Genomic DNA, 22,217 nt, shown 5'->3' with positions numbered 1-22,217 from the left:
AAAGCTGCTATAGTGGTCGATGCTTACAATTAAATGTGCACATCGTGTCATAGCACATGGTTTAATGTAGAGATGGCAATGACTTTGTATAATGCTATGCAAGCTTAACAGAAATCCGTCAAAATGCACAGCACCATCTAGAGCAGACGTGGGCAAACTATGGCCCACGGGCCACATCCGGCCTGCGGGACCATCTGGCCATGGCCCCTGAGCTCCCGGCCGGAAAGCCTAGTCCCCAGCCCCTCCCCCCGCTGCCCCCCCTCCTCCACACCGCCACGCTGGCCACGCTCTGGCCCGCCACTCCCGCTGGGCAGCGTGGGGAGCGCAGCTGGCTCTGGCCGGGTGTTGCGGCTGCGAGCTCCTGCTGCTGGTAAGGGGACGGGGAGCGGGGGGTTTTGGGGGGCAGTCAGGGAGGAGGGGGTGGTTGGATGGGGTGGAGGTTCTGGGAGAGGGCGGTCAGGGGATGGGGAACAGGGAGGGTTGGGAGTGGGAGTCCCAGGGGGCCTGTCAGGAGGTGGGGATGTGAATAGGGATCGGGAGGGCAGTTAGGGGACAGGGAGCGGGGGGGTTGGATATGGGGGTGGGATCCCGGGAGGTAGTTAGGGGCGGGGGGGTCCCAGGAGGGATGGTCAGGGGATGAGGAGCAGAGGATGGTTGGATAGGGGGTGGGCGTCCTGGGCGGGCTGGCAGGGGGCGGGGGTTTGGATAGGGGTCAGGGCAGTCAGGGGATAGGGAGCAGGGGGGTTGGATGGGCGGGGCTCCTGGGATGGGGCAGTTAGGGGATAAGGAGAAGGGGGGGGTTGGATCGGTTGGGGGTTCTGAGAGGAGCAGTGAGGGGGCAGGAAGTGGGAGGGGACAGATAGGGGGCGGGGCCAGGCTGTTTGGGGAGGCACAGCCTTCCTACCCAGCACTCCATACAGTTGCGCAACCCCGATGTGGCTCTCAGGCCAAAAAGTTTGCCCACCCCAATCTAGAGTGAAAGGCACAGCGCCATCCGAGGATCTGATACGTCTGGACGAATCAGCTTTGCTAGTTATTCATTGCTGAGAGTAAAATGTGTGCTGTAATTTTCCCCCCTCCAAAGCATCTCTTGCCCTCTCCCCAGAATACAGTCCTGCAGTTTGAGAACCTCTGCTCTAAGCTAAGGTCAGGGAATGAAGAAAACAGTTGAGAAAGAAAGCTTGCTCCAAAGTCCCTACCCCACCACCATGCCATCCGCTCTAGCATGCCGCAAGAACTGTTAGCAGCTGGATGAGGATATGTGGATGTGGATATGTGGATGTGAAGATAACTGTCTTCATTCTTCTCAGTTACTTCACTTAGAACTAAAAGGGCAATTGTGCTGTGCACCACCAGCTGGAAGCCACCTCCATCCCATTCACTGTTCCATGGCCAGCCACAAAGCTAGGAACAGGGGGTGGGGAAGAAACTTGATAGTGGGTGTGACAGGGTGCTGACAGGAAGACTGCAGAACCCGCCCCCTGCCACGCCAGCCCCATTTAGGTGAATAAAGTGGAGCTGGTTGGAAAGAACTTGCCCTAACTGGGGAATGAGAACCAGCTGCCAGCCCAATTAGCCCAGGGCTATAAAAGAGGCTGGGAAGTAGGAAGGCAGGGTGGTGGGATGGAGGAGAGCGAGCGAACGTAGGAACACAAGGAACCTAGAGCTGTGTACGCTGTGTGGTGTGAAGGTGGTGGGAGCACAAACTTGTAAATAAAAGCACAAGTGGTTTCAGAACCCGAGGGTCTCTGAGTGACTTTATCTGAGCCTAGCAGAGGCAGGAGCCAGGAGAGCCGAGTGCGCTCTGTTACAGTGGGACATTAGGAACACAGGTGATGAGTGACAATGGAGGGTATGTTAGACCAGGGAGGACAATTTATGTCACAGGGGATCAGGGACCTTTTCTGGGGAGTGAGGAGAGAGACAGAGGGGAAGGGGTTCGGGTGGATTTGGGACTGGGGAAGAGAGACAAAGATCTGGAGAAATGGGTAAAAATGAGAGACAGAGATACAGAGGAATCATAGAACTGCAAAGGACCTTGAGAGGTCATCCAGTCTCCTGCACTCATGACAGGACTAATTATCTAGACCATTTCTGATAAGTGTTTGTCTAATCTGCTCTTAAAAATCTCCAATGATGGGGATTTCACAACCTCCCTATTTATTTATTTATTCCAGTGCTTAACCACCCTGACAGTTAGGAAGTTTTTCCTAATATCCAACCTAAACTTCCCTTGCTGCAATTTAAGCCCATTGCACCTTGTCCTATCCTTAGCGATTAAGAAAAACATTTTTTTCTTCCTCCTCCTCTTCATAACCATTTACATACTTGAAAATTATCATGTCCCCTCTGTCTTCTCTTTTTGAGATTTAACAAACCCAACTTTTTCAATCTTCCCTCATAGGTCATGTCTTCTAAACTTTAATCATTTTTGTTGCTCTTCTTTGGACTCTCTCCAATTAGTCCACATCCTTCCTGAAATGTGGTGCCCAGAACTGGACACAATACTCCAGTTGAGGCCTAATCAGAGCGGAGTATACTGGAAGAATTACTTCTTGTGTATTGCTTACAACCCTCCTAATACATCCCAGAAGGATTTTTTTTTTTTGCAACAGCGTTACACTGTTGATTCACCTTTACCTTGTGGTCCACTATGATCCCCAGATCCCTTTCCTCAGTACTCCTTCCTATGCAGTCATTTTCCATTTTGTATGTGTGCAACTGATTGTTCTTTCCTAAATGGAGTACTTTGAATTTGTCCTTATTGAATTTCATCCTATTTACTTCAGACCATTTCTCTGGTTTGTCCAGATCGTTTTGAATTATAATCCTATCCTCCAAAGCACTTGCCACCTCTCCCAGCTTGTATCATCCGCAAACTTTACAAGTGTACTCTGTATGCCATTATCTAAATAATTGATGAAGATATTGAACAGAACCATACCCAGAACTGATCCCTGTGGGACCCCACTTGTTATGCCCTTCCAGCATGATTGTGAACCACTGATAAGTACCTCTGGGAATGATTTTCCAACCAGTTTTGCACCCACCTTATAGTAGCTCCATCTAGGTTGCATTTCCCCAGTTTGTTTATGAGAAGGTCATGCGAGACAGTATCAAAAGCTTTACTAAAGTCAAGACATACCACGTCTACCGCTTCCCCACTATCCACAAGGCTTCAAGTATCAGGGGGTAGCCGTGTAAGTCTGTATCTACAAAAACAACAAGGAGTCTGGTGGCACCTTAAAGACTAACAGATTTATTTGGGCATAAGCTTTCGTGAGTAAAAATCTCACTTGCATCCGAAGAAGTGAGGTTTTTACTCACGAAAGCTTATGCCCAAATAAATCTATCCACAAGGCTTGTTACCCTGTAAAAGAAAGCTATCAGGTTGGTTTGACACGATTTGTTTTTGACAAATTCATTATGATGGTTACTTATCACCTTATTATCTTCTAGATGTTTGCAACTTGATTCCTTAATTACTGCTCCATTATCTTTCTGGGTACAGTAGTTAAGCTGACTGGTCTGCAATTTCCTGGGCTGTCCTTATTTCTTTTTATAGATGGGCACTATATTTGCCCTTTTACAGTCTTCTGAAATCTCTCCCGTCTTCCATGACTTCTCAAAGATAAATCGCTAATGGCTCAGATATCTCCTCAGTCAACTCCTTGAGTACTCTAGGATGCATTTTGTCAGCCCTGGTGACTTGAAGACATCTAATTTGTCCAAGTACTTTTTAATTCGTTCTTTCCTTATTTTAGCCTCTTCTGTTCCTACCTCATTTTCACTGGCATTCACTACGTCAGACATCCAATCACGACCAATCTTCTTGGTGAAAATCGAAATAAAGAAGTCATTAAGCACCTTTGCCATTTCCACATTTTCTGTTATTATTTTTCTCCCCTCATTGAGTAATGGGCCTACCGTGTCCTTGGTTTTCCTCTTGCTTCTAATGTATTTGTAGAATGATTTCTTGTTACCCTTTTTGTCTCTGGCCAGTTTGATCTTTTTTTGTGTCTTGGGCTTACTAATTTTGTCCCTACATACTTGTGTTATTTGTTTATATTCATCCTTTGTAGTTTGACCTAGTTTCTACTATTTGCAGGACTCTTTTTTTTAATTTTTAGATCATTGAAAATCTCCTGGTTAAGCCAGGGTGGTCTCTTGAAGTACTTCTTATCTTTCCTGCGCAGTGGGATGGTTTCCTCTTGTGCCCTTAATAATGTCTCTTTGAAAAACTGCAAACTGTCTTCTATTGTTTTTCCCTTTAGACTTACTTCTCATGGGATCTTACCTAACAACTCCCTGAGTTTACTAAAGTCTGCCTTCTGGAAATCCATTGTCTTTATTTTGCTGTTTTCCCTCCTACCATTCCTTAGAATTATGAACTCTACCATTTCATGATCACTTTCACCCAAGTTGCCTTCCACTTTCAAATTCTCAACCAGTTCTTCCCTGTCTGTCAAAATCAAATCTAGAACAGCGTCTCCCTGGTAGCGTCTCCACCTTCTGAAATAAAAAATTGTCTCCAATACATTCCAATAACTTATTGGATAATCTGTGGCCTGCTGTGTTATTTTCCCAACAGATGTCTGGGTAGTTGAAGTCCCCCATCACCACCAAGTCCTGTGGTTTGGATGATTTTGTTAGCTGCTTAAAAAAAAGCCTCATCCATCTCTTCTTCCTGGTTAGGTGGTTTGTAGTAGACCCCTACGATGACATCACCCTTGTTTTTACTCCTTATATCCTTACGCAGAGACTTTCAACAAGTCTGTCTCCTATTTCCATCTCAACCTCAGTCCAAGTGGATACATTTTTAATATATAAGGCAACATCCTCCCTTTTTTCCCTGCTGGTCCTTCCTGAGCAAGCTGTACACTTCTATACCAATATTCTAGTCATGTGTATTATCCTACCAAGTCTCTGTGATGCCAACTATGTCATAGATGTGTTTATTTACTAGCATTTTGAGTTCTTTCTGCTTATTCCCTATACTTCTTGCATTAGTATACAGACATCTAAGTTCTGTCTTGTTTCTCCTTTATCCCTGCTATAACAGCCCATGCTCCTCCCAAATTCCAAGCCTTCTCCCAGGTTTCCATGTTCTTGAATTATGGTACCTGGGCTTTAGTTACCTGCCCCCTTCCAATCTAGTTTAAAGCCCTCCTCACTAGGTTAGCCAGTCTGTATCCAATTATGCTTTTCTTCTTCCTCAATGGATGGACCCCATCTCTGCTTAGCAATCCTTCTTCCCAGAACAGCATCCTGTGGTCAAGAAAGCCGAAGCCTTCCTGGCAAAACCATCTTCGCAGCCAGGCATTCACCTCCAGGATGCATCTGTCTCTGCCTGGCCCCTACCCTGGACTGGAAGGATCAAAGAGAACACCACCTGTGCTCCCAACTCCCAGAGCCCTGTAGTCACTTTTGATCTGCTGAGGGTAATGCCTTGCAGTATCACTAGTGCCCACGTGGATGAGTAGCAAAGGGTAGTAGTCACAGGGCCGGATGATCCTCGACAATCCCGCCGTAATGTCTTGGATACTGGCCCTTGGCAGGCAGCATACCTCCCGGGATGCCATAGCAGGGCGACGGATGGGTGTCTCCGAGCCCCTCAGAAGAGAGTCACCAACCACCACTACCCTGTGTTTCCTCCTGGGAGTGGTGGCTGTGATCCTCCCAGCCTTGGGGATACATGGCTTCTCCTTATCCTCTGGGGGTGATTCCTCATCGCTCATTGCCAGGGCAGCATATCAGTTTTCCATCGCCATGGTGGGTGGGTTGGAGTAGGGGTGGAACAATGCCTGCTGCCAGAAGTAACCAGCTGCCCGTGTCCTCCCTGTGACAGAGCCATATCCTCCTCCTCTGGTGGTGTGACAGCAATCCTCTGTAGCTGGATAGCTTCCTCAGCCTTGGATGTCTCCATGTGAATACCCTTGAGGAATTCCTCATAGGCACGGATGCTATTCAGCCTAGCCACCTCCTCCTGTAGCTCTCCCACCTGCTTCCTGAGAAATTCCACCAGCAGGAACCTTTCATGCTGGATGGTCCCCCAGCCTGGCTTTCTGTGAGTGGGAAATGCAGGCCACAGTCTCTGCAAATCCACACCAGGATCTGGGTAGCGGCATCCATGATTAGGCTGTCTGTCTGGATACAGGTGCAGGTGGAGGAAACAGGAGCAGTGTTGGCACTGGCAATGCAGCCCTTCCTAACCATAGCGACTATATTACAACTCCCTCCTACAAACTCCCCTGTTCGCTAGCTCCCTTAGTTGCTTAGCCTCTGGCTCTTAAGCCCTTCTCTCCTAGGTCAACCCTACTCCCTCGTTAATCACACAGGTGAGGGTGATCACAAAGCTGACTGAGGCTGATCAAAGATGATCCACGGAACAAAGGCTCAAACAGGCCCCAGACACACAATCCCAACTGACCCAGTAACTGAAATAACTGAAATAATCTGAAAGAGAAAGAAAAACACAAACAGCCAAACAAATTCACTCACCCCAATGTTAGTACTCGCACCTTGTTCATTCAGCAGGGGAATCTCCTTCTCCCACTCCCAAACTTCCCTGTTTGCAGGGGGAAGATGAGTAAAACTCAAAAGAGAGATGAGGGCATGAAAAAATGCGGGAGGGTAAGGTCTAAATGGTAGGCAGAAAAAAAAAAGAGGCGGCAGCAGATCAAGATGGTAATATATCAGAATATTCCCCTTGCCTTCCCTTTTCCCACCCCCCCGACTCACATGTTGACATTACAACAAAAACAAGGATACTGATGACTAAAAGCCCACTATGGAATTCTGAGCATTCATCCGACTTACACCAACTATTTTCAAGCCACAAGAAGTCAAGGAAAACTAACAGGAATTTAAAGGTTTCTCTAGTTAACAGCAGCTTAAATAAACGTGGTCTCAACATAATTAGACGCAGAGAAAATTCATTAACCTAATATTCCACCATAACAGCTTCTTCTATGTAGTTATGGTCTATCAAGCAAATAGATATTTATGGAGCTTTCAAAGCTGAATTAATAATAATAAATAACATTTAGCATTTATGTAGCTTTTATATATTCAAAGTGCTGTGTAAACATTAACTAATTAAAAGCCCAGTCCCATTTCCATTTAAGTCAATGACAAAAGTCCTACTGACTTCAGGGCAGGATTATCCTCACAAAACCCCTGGGAAGCATGCAATTACAATCATCCCTATTTCAAAGGTCGGGAGACTGGCTCAGAGACCGTTTAAGTGAGTTGCCCAGGGGCACATAGAAAGTTATGGGAAGATCTGGCATTAATGCTCAGGATTTCCTGACTCTGCATCCTATGTTTGTTCCTCTAGACCACTCCACAATATTACTGATGACAGCATGAAAAAAGTCTCTTGTGTGCACACCTACCCGCCCCTTAAAATGTATATAAAATAAATCCATAGGGTCCAAAATATGGGGTGTGGAGAAAGAGAACATGGGAAAAACAGTGATCATATTAAAAATCATTCTTAAGAAAAAATGTCTTTCCATGTTTCTTCAAAGAGGAAAGAGCTGGAGACAAACAAGTGGAGAAGGGAACATCCCAAAGTATGATTCCCTTTCCTCAATTGAAAATGAATAAGCAAAAAAGCCATGGTAAGATCCCTGGGAAGCAGGTGGTGTCTGAGTGCGCCACTCAGATGGTAGGACTCAAATGGTAATTATGGGCTATAAAAACAAGGAAAATGCCGATTTACTGTGACTCTGTCACTTGGCACTGTGAAGATACGCCAGTGGGGGGAAGTACAGGGAAATTCTCCCTTTGTAACCCCACAAAGGGTTGAGTGCAAGAAAAATGTAAGGTAAAAAGAATGACGGGTAATTATAGGCCTGTCAGTCTGACATGTATCCCAGGCAAGATAATGGAGTGGCTGATAAGGGACTTGATTAATAAAGCATTAAAGGAGGATAAAATAGTTAATGCCAATCAACATGGGTTTATGAAAAATAGATCCTGTCAAATTAACGTTATCTTTTTTTTGATGAGATTATTACCTTTATCAACCAAATTTGTAGTGTTGATGCAATGTACATAGAGTTCTGTCAGGCACTGACTTGGTACTGCACAACATCTTGATTAAAAATCTACAATGATATAAAATTAACATGGCACACATCATATTATTAAAAGCTGGCTACCTAATGGGTCTCAAAATATTACTGTAAACAGGAAATCATCATTGAATGGGTCTGTTTCTAGTGGGGGTCCCACATGGATCTGTTCTTGGCCTTACATTTTTTTAGCATTTTTATCAATGACCTGGAAGAAATTTCACTTAAAATATTAAAGTGACAAAGATACAGCAACTGAAATGTAACTACTGCAGATTTACTACTTTACTTACAGTTTAGAACAAAACAGATACTCCTTGTATAAATAAGGGCATTACTATACTTTTTGAAAGGTCTAAATACATAATTATATAGTCTAGGAAGTAATTCACATGTTAAAAGCTCCCTAAATACATATTTGCCCAACAGACCATAACTCCTCAGAAGGAATCATTGTGGTCTATGGGATAAATTCATAATTGCATAGCTAATAGTTTTAAACTGCACTTTAATAGACCTTTTGGGGTTCCTAAATTACTGCTAAAAACCTTTAAACACCCTATTTGTGTTATGGGTCTGATTCAAATTAAAGAGTCACATTCTGTATCATGTGTTACCCAGAGCACAATTCCGTTAAAAAAAAATTAATAGTTAAGGTTCTATGTCCCAAGTGACATGTTATCCTTTTTCTTACCCTCTTGCTCTAAAGTATATGTTCTCAACTGGAGACCATCATGAACGTGCAGGCATGTGAATAAGTGCCCAGGTGTCAAGACCACCTCACCCTTCTTATATTGCTAAATGGCAGGGGATGGTCTCTGCTACATGTGGGCAAGTCATGATCTGGAAAAGATTAATAGTATTAACAGAATCCTGCGACCAGTGAGGGATCTTACCCAGTGTTGTCAAATCTCTCAGTGAATAGGTCTCATAATAATTGTTTTTATTCCTAAAGCCCCAGCTCCTGGATTCATACAATTCAGATAAAAAAAGTAGTAAGATTCTAGCCTTCATGGTTGTGAAAAAAGTTTGAAAATGTGACCCAAGTGCAGTGTCAGGACTCAGAAACCAGAAGGCAAGTGAAAAAAAAACAACCCCACATCTATTATTGTTTGAAAAACTTTCATGATTTTCAAGCCAATCTCATGATTTTCAACAGCCTGACTTATGATGTTTGAGTGCTTGGGCTTGGCAGTACTGTCATTTGTATAGCAATGCTTAGGCATAAACAATGGTATTGAAGATGTAGACTTCTTTAGACTTGGCTTACAGCCACCTGTTGTCTTACCTTTTAAAAAAAATATAAAATTAGACCATGTTATGTACCTGTAATTAAGAAAGCTTTTACCTTCAGCTCAAATCAGTGCTGTATTGCACTTGGAGCTGTGGGAGCTGCTTGTTAACACTCCAACAAATTGAAGTGACAGGTGATTTTCTTGCCTCTGAAAGAGTTCACTCTCATTCTGGATGCTACTAAATCATTTCTGTCCCCTTATTCAGAGGAAACAGAAAAATACGTCTCCAATGCAAAATTATTTTTATTCAAAATGCCCCCAGCAGCACCAAGTAACAGATATTTACAGATATTTCAAAAATAATTCCTATATCACCAGTAATGCAAAATATTTGTAAGAAATCAAGTATAAACTTCTCTAGCAATATGCATTTAATATATTTTGCCAAGCAGTTCTACCCTTCATTGGTTATGGTTCTGAAAAAGTATTCATATACTAAGAAAATGAATGACTAGGCTTCCCAACCCTCTCTCCCTTCTCTCTACAAGAAGCTCAATGTTAAAATCTTGGCAGCATATCACTGACTCAAAACAGATGAAGGTCAAGTTTGATGTTAATATGTTCCAGACATACCTTTTCCCACTCTGGATGAACCCATTTAAATCAGTTTGATCTTCAGCCAATCGAACAAAATGTCTCTAACCTTAGGTACAAAAAAAATGTGTACAGGCTGAGCATTTGATTCAAAATCTCTGAGAGTGTGATATTTATGGTGGCTACAAATCCCTAAAATGAAAGTCTACATTGGAAATCTTTGAAAGAAAAAGCAGGAAGACAAGAAAAAGTAGCATTGAAGAATAAGTCTTTACACAGAGCTTACCCAAAACTACCAAATTATTTTTAGAAGATAATAAAGACTCAATATCATGAGCTAGCATTATCTGCACACCGGAGACCCATCTCAGCCAGGCAATATTAAATTATACATGCAGCTATTTGTAACATACCATTGAGAAGTCAAAGTTAAACCTCGTGTGCCATAACTGTCAAACATCTGGATCGATAGAAAAGAGAATTCTGATAGTCTCATAAGATGAAGTCAGTAAGGTATGTCAAGAGGTATGACAGGATTGTGACATTTGCTATCTCTAGCATTTTAATGAAATATGGGCTGGAGATTACTGACTGGTAATTAACTAAATATGTATCTGAATCCAAAGTGATTTTTCCCTGAATGAGGGAGGATGTGAAGGGACAGTCTTTGATCCAAAGAAAGAAAAACAACTGCTAATCACACTGTCTTTGACATGTGCACGCCAGGTTGTTGATTGCATCTCGGAGAAGTGCATGTCTTATTTACTTGTTGTTTTAAAGGCAGGAATATGGCACAGTTGGAACTATGCTGAGGTAGTAAAAAAAACAACCTAATAATTTGTGACTTGAACAGCTTTTCTGAACAGAGATTTTTTTCCCACAAAATGTTAAGTACAATCCACAACCAAAGAAAATCCTTCAGATAAATTACAGCTTCCACCTTACTGAAGAAGTGGAACCGCTAAACACTGAGGATGGGGTGGAGATTAAAGATAATCTAGGCGTGGTCCAACATCTAAATAAATACTTTTCCTCAGTTTATAATAAAGGTAACAAGGACCTCTGTGGTAGAAGTCAAACTCAAACAGTTTAATGGGACTAAATCGGGGGCCCAGATAGTCTCTATCCAAGAATATTACAGGAACTGGCACATGAAATCGCAAATCCAAGAGCAAAGGATTTATAATGAATCCGTAAACTCGGGAGTTGTACCCTATGACTGGAGAATTGCCTATTTTTAAGAAAAGGGAAAAAAGTGATTCAGGACACTACAGCCTTGTTAGTTTTGACCTCAAGGTCTTGGAACACATTTTGAAAGAGAAAGCAGTTAAGGACATACAGGTAAATGGGATAAAATACAACATGGTTTTACAAAAGGCAGATTGTGCCAGACCAACCTGATCTCTTTCTTTGAGAGGATGACTGATTTTTTATACAAAGGAAATGGAGTAGATCTAACCTACCTGGATTTCAGTAAGGCATTTGATACATTTCTACATGAAAAATTATTAGGGAATTGTAGAAGATGGGGATCAATACAAGAATTGAAAGATGGGTAAGGAATGGTTACAGGGGAGTCTACAACAGGCCATACGGAAAGGTGAACTGTCAGGCTGGTGGGAGGTTACTAGTGGAGTTCCTCAGGGATCAGTCTTGGTTCCAATCTTATTTAACATTTTCATTAATGACCTTGGCACAAAAAGTGAGCGCATACTAATAAAATTTGCAGATGACAAAGCTGGGAGGTATTGCCAATAAGGAGGATGACCAGAATATCAAACAAGAAGATCTGGATGATCTTGAAAACTGGAGTAAAACAAATGGGGTGAAATTTAATAAAGTGCAGGGTCATGCACAAAATGTTTTGCTATAAGCTGGGGATTCATCAGTTGCAAGCAACGGAGGAGGAGAAAGACCTGGGTATTTTGGTCGATCACAGGATGACTATGAGCTGCCAGTGTGATGTGGCCATGAAAAAGGCTAATGCAATCTTAGGATGCATCAGGTGAGGTATTTCCAGTAGAGATAGGGAAGCGTTAGTACCATTATACAAGGCACTGGTGAGACCTGCAATTCAGGTCTCCCATGTTTAAGAAAGATGAATTCAAACCGGAACTGGCGCAGAGAAGGGTTACTAGAATGATCAGAGAAATAGAGACCCCCTCTCGCAAGAGGAGACTTAAGGAGCTTGGCTTGTTTAGTCTAATCAAAGATGAGAAGGAGAGGAGGTATGTTTGCTCTCTGTATATCCATCAGGAGGGTTAAATACCAGGAAGAGAGAGGAATTATTTAAGTTAAGTGCCAATGTTGGCCCAAGAACAAATGGATATAAACTGGCCATCATCAAGTTTAGGCTTGACATTAGAAGACTATTTCTAACCATCAGAGGAGTGTGAAGTTCTGGGACAGCCTCCCTGAAGGATTTGTGGAGGCAAAAAAATCTAATTGGTTTCAAGACTGAGCTTGATTAACTTATGGAGAAGATGGTATGATGAAATTATCTACAATGTCCTGCGGCCCATATGCAACTGCTAGTAGCAAATATTACTCCTGAGGGAATTCTGCGCAATAAATAAATAAAAAATCTGCAAAATATTTTAAAATTCTGCAAATTTTATTTGTCAATAAATAAATGTGGAGTCTCCAGCATGGCAGTGGGAAGCACAGGTGACTGGCTGCACAGAGGTGGGAGATCACCTTGCAGCCCTCCCCGCCCTTCCCCTGGGCCACAGACTCAGCCGTGAGGCTCTAGCCGGCCCTGACACAGTGCAAGGGCCGGGCCTGCCCTAGAAACACTTTGGCGCCCTACTCCTCTGCAACAGACACCCCAGGTGTGGGCGGGCAGGCTGAGCTCAGCAGGATCCAAGCGTGTGCGGGGGGGAGGGCAAGAGGGTTCTGTGTTGGGACAATCTGGGAGTGGGCGGCTCAGTGAGGAATTTGGATGCACAGGGGCTCATTGGGTGGTTCTGACTGTGCAGGGGAGGGTCAAGGTGAGGGTGGTTGGGGCTCAACACAGGGGGTCTGGGCACTCACTGTTGTACAGAAAACAGGATGGCTCCTAGCACACAGAAAGGGAGCACAACCAACACAAGAACCCAGGAGGCAGTATCCAGCTGCAGAGTCAGCAAGTGGCACCCTCTTTCAGCCGGGTAGCCCTGCACTCGCAGAAATGGAGCCAGGGGGGAAAGTGGCACATCACCCGGTGTGTCCCCCAGGCCTCACCTCTGTTTTCTGGACATGTGCAGGAGTAAAATGTTTCCAAGGGCCAGAGATGGGGAGGGCTCTAAGTTACTACAAAGAATTCTTTTCCAGGTGTCTGGCTTGTGGATCTAACTGATTCCATATTTGGGGTCAGGAAGAAATCTTCCCCCAGGTCAGATTGGCAAAGACCCTGTTTTTTGGTTGTTTTTTTGGGGGGGAGGGAGGGGGCGGCTTCCTCTGTAGTATGGGGCATGGCTCATTTGCTGGTTTAAACTAGAGTACATGGTGGATTCTTTGTAACTTGACGTCTTTAAATCATGATTTGAAGGCTGCAGTAACTCAACCAGAGGTTATGGCTCTATTCCAGGAGTGGGTAGGTGAGGTTCTGTAGCCTGCAATGTGCCGAAGTTCAGACTAGGTGAGCACAATGGTCCTTTTGGGCCTTAAAGTCTACACAAAACAAGGAAAGCAAAGAAATTCTAAGTGCAAGCTTCTTGATTCATGGATCACAGACCCAATAAACTGCAGTAGCTTCCTTGGAAATGTTATGGTCAGTCATTTCACTCCTGCTGCCAAATGTACATACACACTAAATCTTCATGCAAAAAATCCTGATTTTTTTAAATGGAAAAACATTCCCAGAAGTGTGTGTAGTAACCTAATTTAAAGTCAGAATACTGTGTTGGTTATTTCATATTTCAAAATGTCAAAAGTTGCCCATCAGACTTGTGTGCAACACACTTAACATGTAAACCATGTTAGTAAACCAACACACTTAACATGTGCTTACTTTTCTATTTTAAAGTGAAAATATTCTGTGAATTACAAAGAAGCCTGTCATTAAGCCAGTAAATTTGCAGTTATAAGGTATAAAGTCTTTAAATCACTATTTGAGGACTTCAGTAACTCAATCAGAGGTTAGGGGTCTAGTACAATATGCAGGAGGTCAGACTAGATGAGCACGATTGTAGCTTCTGACCAGAGGTGGCTCCAGGCATCACTTCTAGGGCACTTGGCAAGCACTGCATTTAAAAATATGTCTAGAAAAGTATGTATTTGCCAACTGAAGAAAAAGCTAAGAAACAGAAGATTGATTATTCTCTGCTATTTAATTTATCAAGGTGCTAAAATGATAGACGACAACTAAACTGAAGCCCCAGGGAAATATGTAGACAGCCATTTTGCAAAATTAGGTTGCATAACTAGTATATCTCAAAGCACTACAGAATCTAAATCTATGTCTGAGGTTTCTCAGCTGAAAATGTAATGTTGTAGCCCTAATATCAGATACAGACAAGTGATGGGGGAAGGAAAATAGTTTTTGTGCATAAGAATTCATGAGCAGGCAAGTCACAAAGAATGTACTGCTTTCACCAGTTCTTAGAAGACAACGAAAAGAGAGGTAAAAACAAATAAATCATACTATTCTGTGCAAATGCTATACCCTGCAGTAACAAAAGTCTGTACTTTCATAGAAATTATGTAAAATCAATTTATGTGAGAACACTATGGAGTAAGTCGGGTAGTGTGAGCATTAGAATGAATTATTTTATCTATAGCTAATAATAATTAATAGAAATATCCCATCTCCTAGAACTGAAAGGTCATTGAGTCCAGCCCCCTGCCTTCACTAGCAGGACCAAGTACTGATTTTTCCCTAGATCCCCAAGTGGCCCCCTCAAGGATTGAACTCACAATCCTGGGTTTAGCTGGCCAATGCTCAAACCACTGAGCAATCCCTCCCCCAAGCTGTGGTATATGCACACAAGTCTGATGGGCAATCAGAAAACTAGGAGCACGGGGAATGAGGGTGACTGCATGCTGCTTCTAGATTTTAAAGCATGTATATTATTTTAATGAAACATAACATTATCCTGATTGCCATGAAAGATTCAGAAAACACTGACTTATTTCTTTTCAAATCTTTATAAATTCATCTTATACAAAATTGACAGTTCCAAAATCAAAATACCTGCTTCTCATAGGATCTGTTTATTGGGATATTATAATACATGAATGTTCTATATGACGGTAGCTTCAGAACAGAAGTTAGAGTAAACAACACACTATAATACTGGGTATTTGTGAGCTAATAAGTAAAACACGAATTCAATTCCTCTAGAAGTAATGGAGTGAAACTGCCCATGCAATTATTTTCAATAGAATAAGTCCACTCTCATCTCATTGTAGCAGACTATAGTTCTACCAGGCTCCTCATGCACTGATTGTTGATTTGAGCAGTCTCCTAATTTATATTACATTACATGAATTTGTCTTTATTATGCATAAATAATGGAAAAAAACCTGTCATTAACCAGACAGCCATTAAAAACCATCAAAGCTGTCAATTACATGATAAACCAAAATATGTGTAGTGACAGATGAAATTTGATTGCAGTTAAATGCGGAAGGATGATGAACACCGCTTGTGGTACACATATTGCAAGATTCTTTTCTTCCTCCACAGCCGCACGATTCTGAACTTTTAAAATACCAAAGCCAAATTACAAGGGCTGCTGCATTTTAAATGAAGATGGTAAAAGTTAAAAATCACAGAATAGTTTGCATCCCCCTCTTCCCCCACTTACTTTGGTGTCTAAGCCTTTTAAGCCAAAGCTAAGATGGCTGCCCCTTCCGTGATCTTTTTCTGTCTTTGCATGAACTCTCATTAAAATAAACAGAAATGAGCAGAGCTCTAGGAAGAGCATGAGAGCCTGAGCCAGCTCCCATTAAAGTCAATAGGAAGATGGAAGGGAAGTCAGCCCCTTCGTTATCACTAGTTCTATAGCAAGCAGACAAAGATATAATAATGATATGGGATGGTAATTTTTTAAACATAATGGGGCAATTAACTTACATGCAACTTAAGCACATGCTTAATTTAAGTACTTGCTTAAGTGCTGTCTTGAATAAGAATGTTTTTATTAATCAGAACTTTATAGATTTGGAAGACACTATTCACGTTATTGCAAATGTACTTAACAAGCCTACATCGTAATCTTGCTTGAGTCACTCCTAAAGTGTAAGCAGCAGTGTATTTTTAACAACAAAAGAAACCCATCAAAGACACAGACTAGACATATGCCTGCCTGAACAAAGTGAGTGCATAACTGTATATGCATAACCTGTGATTTTTCCGCCTTGATGGTGTGTATTATATCTTCAATGGTTTGTTATCAAGTCCCTAATATTGCAATCATACGTACACAAATAGAATGGGCACTGGTGTGCAGCTGCATTGGAGTCAACAGAGCTCTGTGCAAACACAGGGATATGCTCATGCATAGTTTGGGGCCTGACCCAAAGCCCACTGAACATCATGGGAGTTAGGAAAGTATCCCTTTTCAGGACAGTACTTCAACAAGTCCTTAACTTTGGGATATAAACAACAAGGATGCATCTGAAGAAGTGGGGTTTTTTACCCACAAAAGCTTGCCCAAATAAATCTGTTAGTCTTTAAGGTGCCACCGGACTCCTAGTTGTTTTTGTGGATACAGATTAACATGGCTACCCCTCTGAACTTCGGGATGTAATTATTTGCCTAAAATTAAGCACATCCTTAAGTGTTTTTCTGAACTGGGGCCTTAGACTGAATATCTGAAGAAGTCTGTCTTCTGTGCATTTTCTGGGCACCTGTAAGTGCACTATAAAATAACACATCAACATAATTCAAAATGTCAAATTGTATAGCTAAACAAGGTGAGCATTTAATGCAATATTCATTATATTCCTCCTATTTTTGAGATAAGATCTGTATTTTTACACTAACTCTAGACATTTCAGGATTTTCATTGTGAGAAACGGTTGAGAAATAAAAATACTTTAAAATGGTAATATATAATTTATTATCCCAGGTCAAACGCATGACAACATTCTAGTGTATAAGAAATGTACAATTCATGTGAAAAACATTAAGCTGAATGGTACAAAGCCAATGTGAGTTGAATTTACTCTATATGATTGGATGTATAGCCTGATCAAATTAGTAATGTGACTTATTGAAGATGATGGGTGTAAGATAAAAATAAATGTCTATGTTTATTTTAATTTCTAACATATACTCCAAAGAGGATATTAAATAAATTATATATTACAAATGTTAAATAATCACTGTATTTTTCCGTTTCTGTAATTATATATTTATGGATAGGGCATTTGTATTCTATAACCATAATACCATGACTGATAAATTAAGTAATGGATTCTCTGAAAAGGTTCCATCATCCTATTCTGCCAGCGGGAGGGAAGGAATCTGTATGTGATGGAGCACTAGTGAAAGTTGATTAATTTATTCTCCGTGTACACAAATAAATTCACACTCTTTTGAAACAGCTGTTTTATTTAAAAAGTTCTGGCCAGTTAGCAGAGGAAGACAGGTGAGGAGGATTTGTGAGTGAATGTGTAGGGAGGAAAGAGAAATTCACCTTCTATAGACAGAAATATAGAGGTTCATGAAATTTTTTGTAATGCATAAACCATTAATGCAATACAAAATACTGGGGAATTGCTACAATCCATGTACACACACCTCCATCAATGATCTACTGCTAGAACCTAAACCTTTGAGGCTAAATTATAATTGATTTATTTGCACCTTTTTCCAATGTCAAAAAGCTATCCTTCTGCAGGTCTAACTTCAAATACAAATTGCAACAGCTCATCCATATTTCATGTTTTGCAATCCCTCTCAATTTCCTTAGATATATATATGAGAACCTATTCACTGCATTATCAGGTTGCCTTGACACACATGGCCCTCTATCCCATACTACACTTGGAAATTAAGCATTTTGCCTAGTTTAGGACACAAGTTTAGCTTGTAATTTCAATTTTATCCACAGTGGCTGATTTGTATACTGTAATATTTTAACCTGAAACATACTAAAAGTCAACTCTGTGAAGAGGAAGACAGGTGATTTTTGGGTAGGAATGCGTGGTGAGAAACTAAGTGAGGTTAGGGGTTGTTGTGTGGCTATATGGTGGGGAGGAGGAGTGGATGGGGTTACGATTAGTAGGAAATGGGGAAAAACAATTGCAGGAAAGGGTAAAGTTTGGGGAGAACGGACAAAAGTTGCAGGGAACGAACAAAGCATAAAAAATTAAACATATTTTGCAATAATAAAAATATATTTAGTGTAGTTAAAAATGGAAAATAAGAGCTCAGGGTTGGTTGCAATCATTATACTAGTTGATGGATAAAACGTTTAAAAAATGTTGCATTCTTTTTAGATAAGCGGTATAGGGCATGCATTCACTCTATGCTGGTAAAGTGCCTACTTTTGGGTGCTCTATGAACAACGGCAAAGATGGAGCTTAAGGTTTTCAAAGCAGCGTACCACTTGACGCAGCATTAACAGAATGCCACATAATTCTTTTCATGATGTCAGTGATTAACCGAATCTTAAAACCATTCACTGAACCTGGGTACATACAGAGATCAAGGGCTGTATTCTGGCTTTTAAAAACTTACATATTTAAATCCCCCCACGGTCTCCCATGGATCTTCTATGCAGCCAAAGTATATTGCCACACTGTGTTGTTGAAGAGTCTTCACAATGTGTGATTCTATTCTAATCTATTTAGGATTATACAACAAACTAGTTATCTGAATAGAGATTTCAAATATGACCATGAAAAGGCCCTCATTTCCACTATACAGTATACAAAGCATAGTAAAGAATAGTATATGTCTTATGTACAATACACGTTGCCCACAATATTCTGCCACAAAGAGGCAGCCTCTACTAGTGCATAATGCACACCAGCTGTTTGGATTGAACTGTAAATAGAAATGCTTTAAACACATTTATTTATGCTGATTATTAGAGAGTTGTCACTTCTGATACCCAAAGATACAGGACTAATATACCTTTTGCTACTTTCTGCAAAGAATACTATTGAGGATTGGAAATAAAAACACTGTCTGCATTTTTTTCAGGCCACAATTTGAACTTCATCACCAACCTGAAAAATTCTTTTAAAAGAAGATACCAATATTATTCACAACACAGACATCATGGTTCATTGTCTGATCTCTGCAGACAATTTTAAATTTCCTGATGCATTATGAAGCAGTAGAAATCAAAGACTAATCTTTACAGAACAGCTGTAAATTTTAAGCTTGTAGGTGACTATGTCAGCACTTTGTGATTCTGAACTAATGATTAAAGAGATAACATGAGCACACAGAATTCTCTCCTCACCCTGTCCACGTTGAATGAATTGTATATCTCAAACCGAAGAGCCAGCTATTGTTTTATCACTAAACTACATAGAATCCCAGATTTGACCAATTTTCAGATTATTCTTTATTACTTTGCTAATTTCAAGTATTACAACAATGCACTTTTGTTAACAAAACAAAAAAAGTAAAAGCAACACCAATATTTTCACTATGTACTGACCCAAAGATACATTGCATGGATTATCATGATCTTATCTAAGAGGATTATAGGGTAAATTAATAAAAATCCACTCCAGTGAAATGAAATTGAGTTTTCAGAGAAGGCAGAAACTGCTTACTACACTAAATTTCGTACACAGGTAGAAGAAAGGCAAATGTGGAAAGTTACCTACAGTGGGGTAAAAAAAACAATATTCATCTTTATAGTGTGTAATCAAACTACTTACTGTTCAGAATACAGATTCTGTGACCAAATCTTTTCTTTGTTCAGGATTCCAGGTTTCTGTAAGAAAAAACATTAATTAGATTTCTCATATGCATAAAACAAATCAGGTCATTTACTTCATGCCACAGGTTCGCCTTTTTAGTTAACTTGTGTACGCTCTAAGGGAACATCTACACCACAAATGCAGGTGTCATTGCAACCCGGGTAGGCATACCCCCACTAGTTTAAATTTAGCTAGAGCTGGTACTAAATTTTGCTAGCTTTAACAATAGCAGTGAAGATGAGGGAGTACAGATCCTGGTGTGGGCCAGCAACCAGAGAACATACACAGAATCCCGAATGGGCGTGTAGTGAGGCGACTAGCCCGCATCACCACAACTTTACTATCACTGTTACCCAGACCAGCTCAATCAAAGCTTTCATGGGTATTCCTACCTATGCTACAATCGCAGCTTCATTTACAATGTAGACATAGCCTAAGATTTACAGCCCAGGTTTACCATGGGAGGGGACAGAGTGGGAGGAAAATCTTCAAGGTTCCCTTTCCAAAGATTCCTTTGAACCCAGTGGTTTTGACTCTTGTATCCTGCAGTAGAAGCAGAGAGTTTGGCCCCCCCCAGAACCCATGGATTGTCCAATATCTTCTGAAATCTGGGCCTCTGAGGCACTCCTGAGGCTCTCCTCAACTCTTATGCTGACAGGCCTTCACCTAGGGGCAATGTCCACTGAAATCCTCCACTTAAATTTCACATTCTGGTTGTATTAACTCTTAAACAGGGTCCCCATGAAAATGAAGAGGCTAGAGACATACGCTATTTCTTCCCTGTTACTGCCTCAGCCTTCTCCCTCCCCTGACAGAGGAAGAGTGGGGAAAATGCTGCAGGGATGCCTCATGCCTCACTCCACCTTGTCATGCAGTCAGTCAGTTATATGATAAGCAGTGATCACAGCAACCAGCTACCTCACCATTGTCAGGTGTTTTATAGGCATCACAGCAGAGATGAGTTTTAGGGCTGGATTTGGAGGAGTGTAACATAGTGACTTCACAGTTTGTTACAAGGAGCAATTCCCATGCATAAAGGCAGCATAGTAAAAACAGGAAGGTGTTTGAGGGAAAATTGGATTACTGGGCAAAGGCAGGCATCATTGGCAGAACTCGATGGTTGCTAGGATATAAGAGATTAAATGGAGGGAAGGGCCAATCTTTGAAGGAACTTAAAAGTGAAGATGAGCAATTTGTCTGATACAGTGGAAACTAGAAAGCCAGGTGGAGGGTTACAAAGAGAGGTAAATGCAGTTGTACTTTTACCTCAACCTTTCTACAGAAGAATAGCACTGGCAGTACCTAGGGCTGAGTTCTTTGAAAACCTTTAAACCATATAATATTTTTTAAAAAGATAATTTGTTATTCTCTCCATCATCCCACTCCAAATTAGTTAACCCTGCAACTATGTTTTATGACACAATTAGCAAAGGACTCAGCATGTAAATTATTGTAAATCTGCTTCCCTCCTTTTTTTTTATTAAAGCATTAATTTTAGCTCCTGTGCTGTTCTTCCAGTCACTGTGGTGCCCCAAAACCCATCCTTTCACATGTCACAGCTAGAGACACCTGTTGGACAATGGAGCTGGATGGGTTACATATTCCATTACATTGAAAAAAACATTATTTTGCAGCCTTTGGGATAGAACATTAATTTTTAAACTTTTTCAAAACTATATGTTCTAGCTCCTCCATCTAGCAGAGTCGCTGGTATGACAAAATGACGAAGAGTTCTGGAGCAATGAAATAATATAAAATTGACTGGCAGGATTACAGGAGACCATTATTTCAAAAAGAAGAGGTTAGGTTTAGAATAATCTAGCAACACATAGCTGTGGGTTGAACTAATTTCCTCCCCAGATTTTTCAGTTCAGCTATGAGTAATCTCATGCATGCATATAGAACAATGACTTTGGTCATTCTTAGATACAATATAAATTCTGTTGATTCTGCCATTGTTGGGCCTAATCCAAATTCCTGGATGCCAGCTTCTTATTTCTACAGTGGGCTGAACCAAACCTCTAGATCAGGGGTGGGCAAACTATGGCCCGCAGGCCGGATCCGGCCCATTAGGGCTTTGGATCTGGCCAGCGGGATTGCCACCCCTGTGGTGCCGTGGGCCCCGCGCCGCTGCTGGAAGCAGCCGAAACCACATCCCTGCAGCCCCTGGGGGAGAGGGGGAAGAGGGCTTTGTGCGCTGTCCTCGCCTCCAGGCACCGCCCCCAGCAGCTCCCATTGGCCAGGAATGGGGAACCGCAGCCAATGGGAGCTTCAGCGGAGGTACCCGCAGGAGAGGGCAGCACATGGATCCCACTGCCCCCCCCCCCCCCGTCCCCAGGAGCTGCAGGGACGTGGTGTCGGCTGCTTCTGGGAGCGGCACAGGGCCAGAGCAGGCAGGGAGCCTGTCTTAGCCCCGCTCTGCGCCGCTGCCACC

The 22,217-nt window shown here is 41.8% G+C and overlaps 1 protein-coding gene across 4 annotated transcripts in view; it reads right to left on the bottom strand.

Annotated features, from left to right (window-relative positions):
- The window catches only part of SYT1 (synaptotagmin 1), a 506,808-nt gene that overhangs the window by 296,173 nt on the left and 188,418 nt on the right, over positions 1-22,217 (bottom strand). For all 4 annotated transcript variants that reach the window (XM_034772011.1, XM_034772036.1, XM_034772021.1 and 1 more), the window contains one exon: positions 19,742-19,797. The gene's annotated coding sequence lies outside the window, so the exon portion shown is untranslated. The remainder of the gene's footprint in view (positions 1-19,741; positions 19,798-22,217) is intronic.

Source organism: Trachemys scripta, chromosome 1 (assembly GCF_013100865.1).
Source record: "Trachemys scripta elegans isolate TJP31775 chromosome 1, CAS_Tse_1.0, whole genome shotgun sequence".
Taxonomy (NCBI): Eukaryota; Metazoa; Chordata; order Testudines; family Emydidae; genus Trachemys; species Trachemys scripta.
This window is presented reverse-complemented; position numbering and strand designations above follow the sequence as displayed.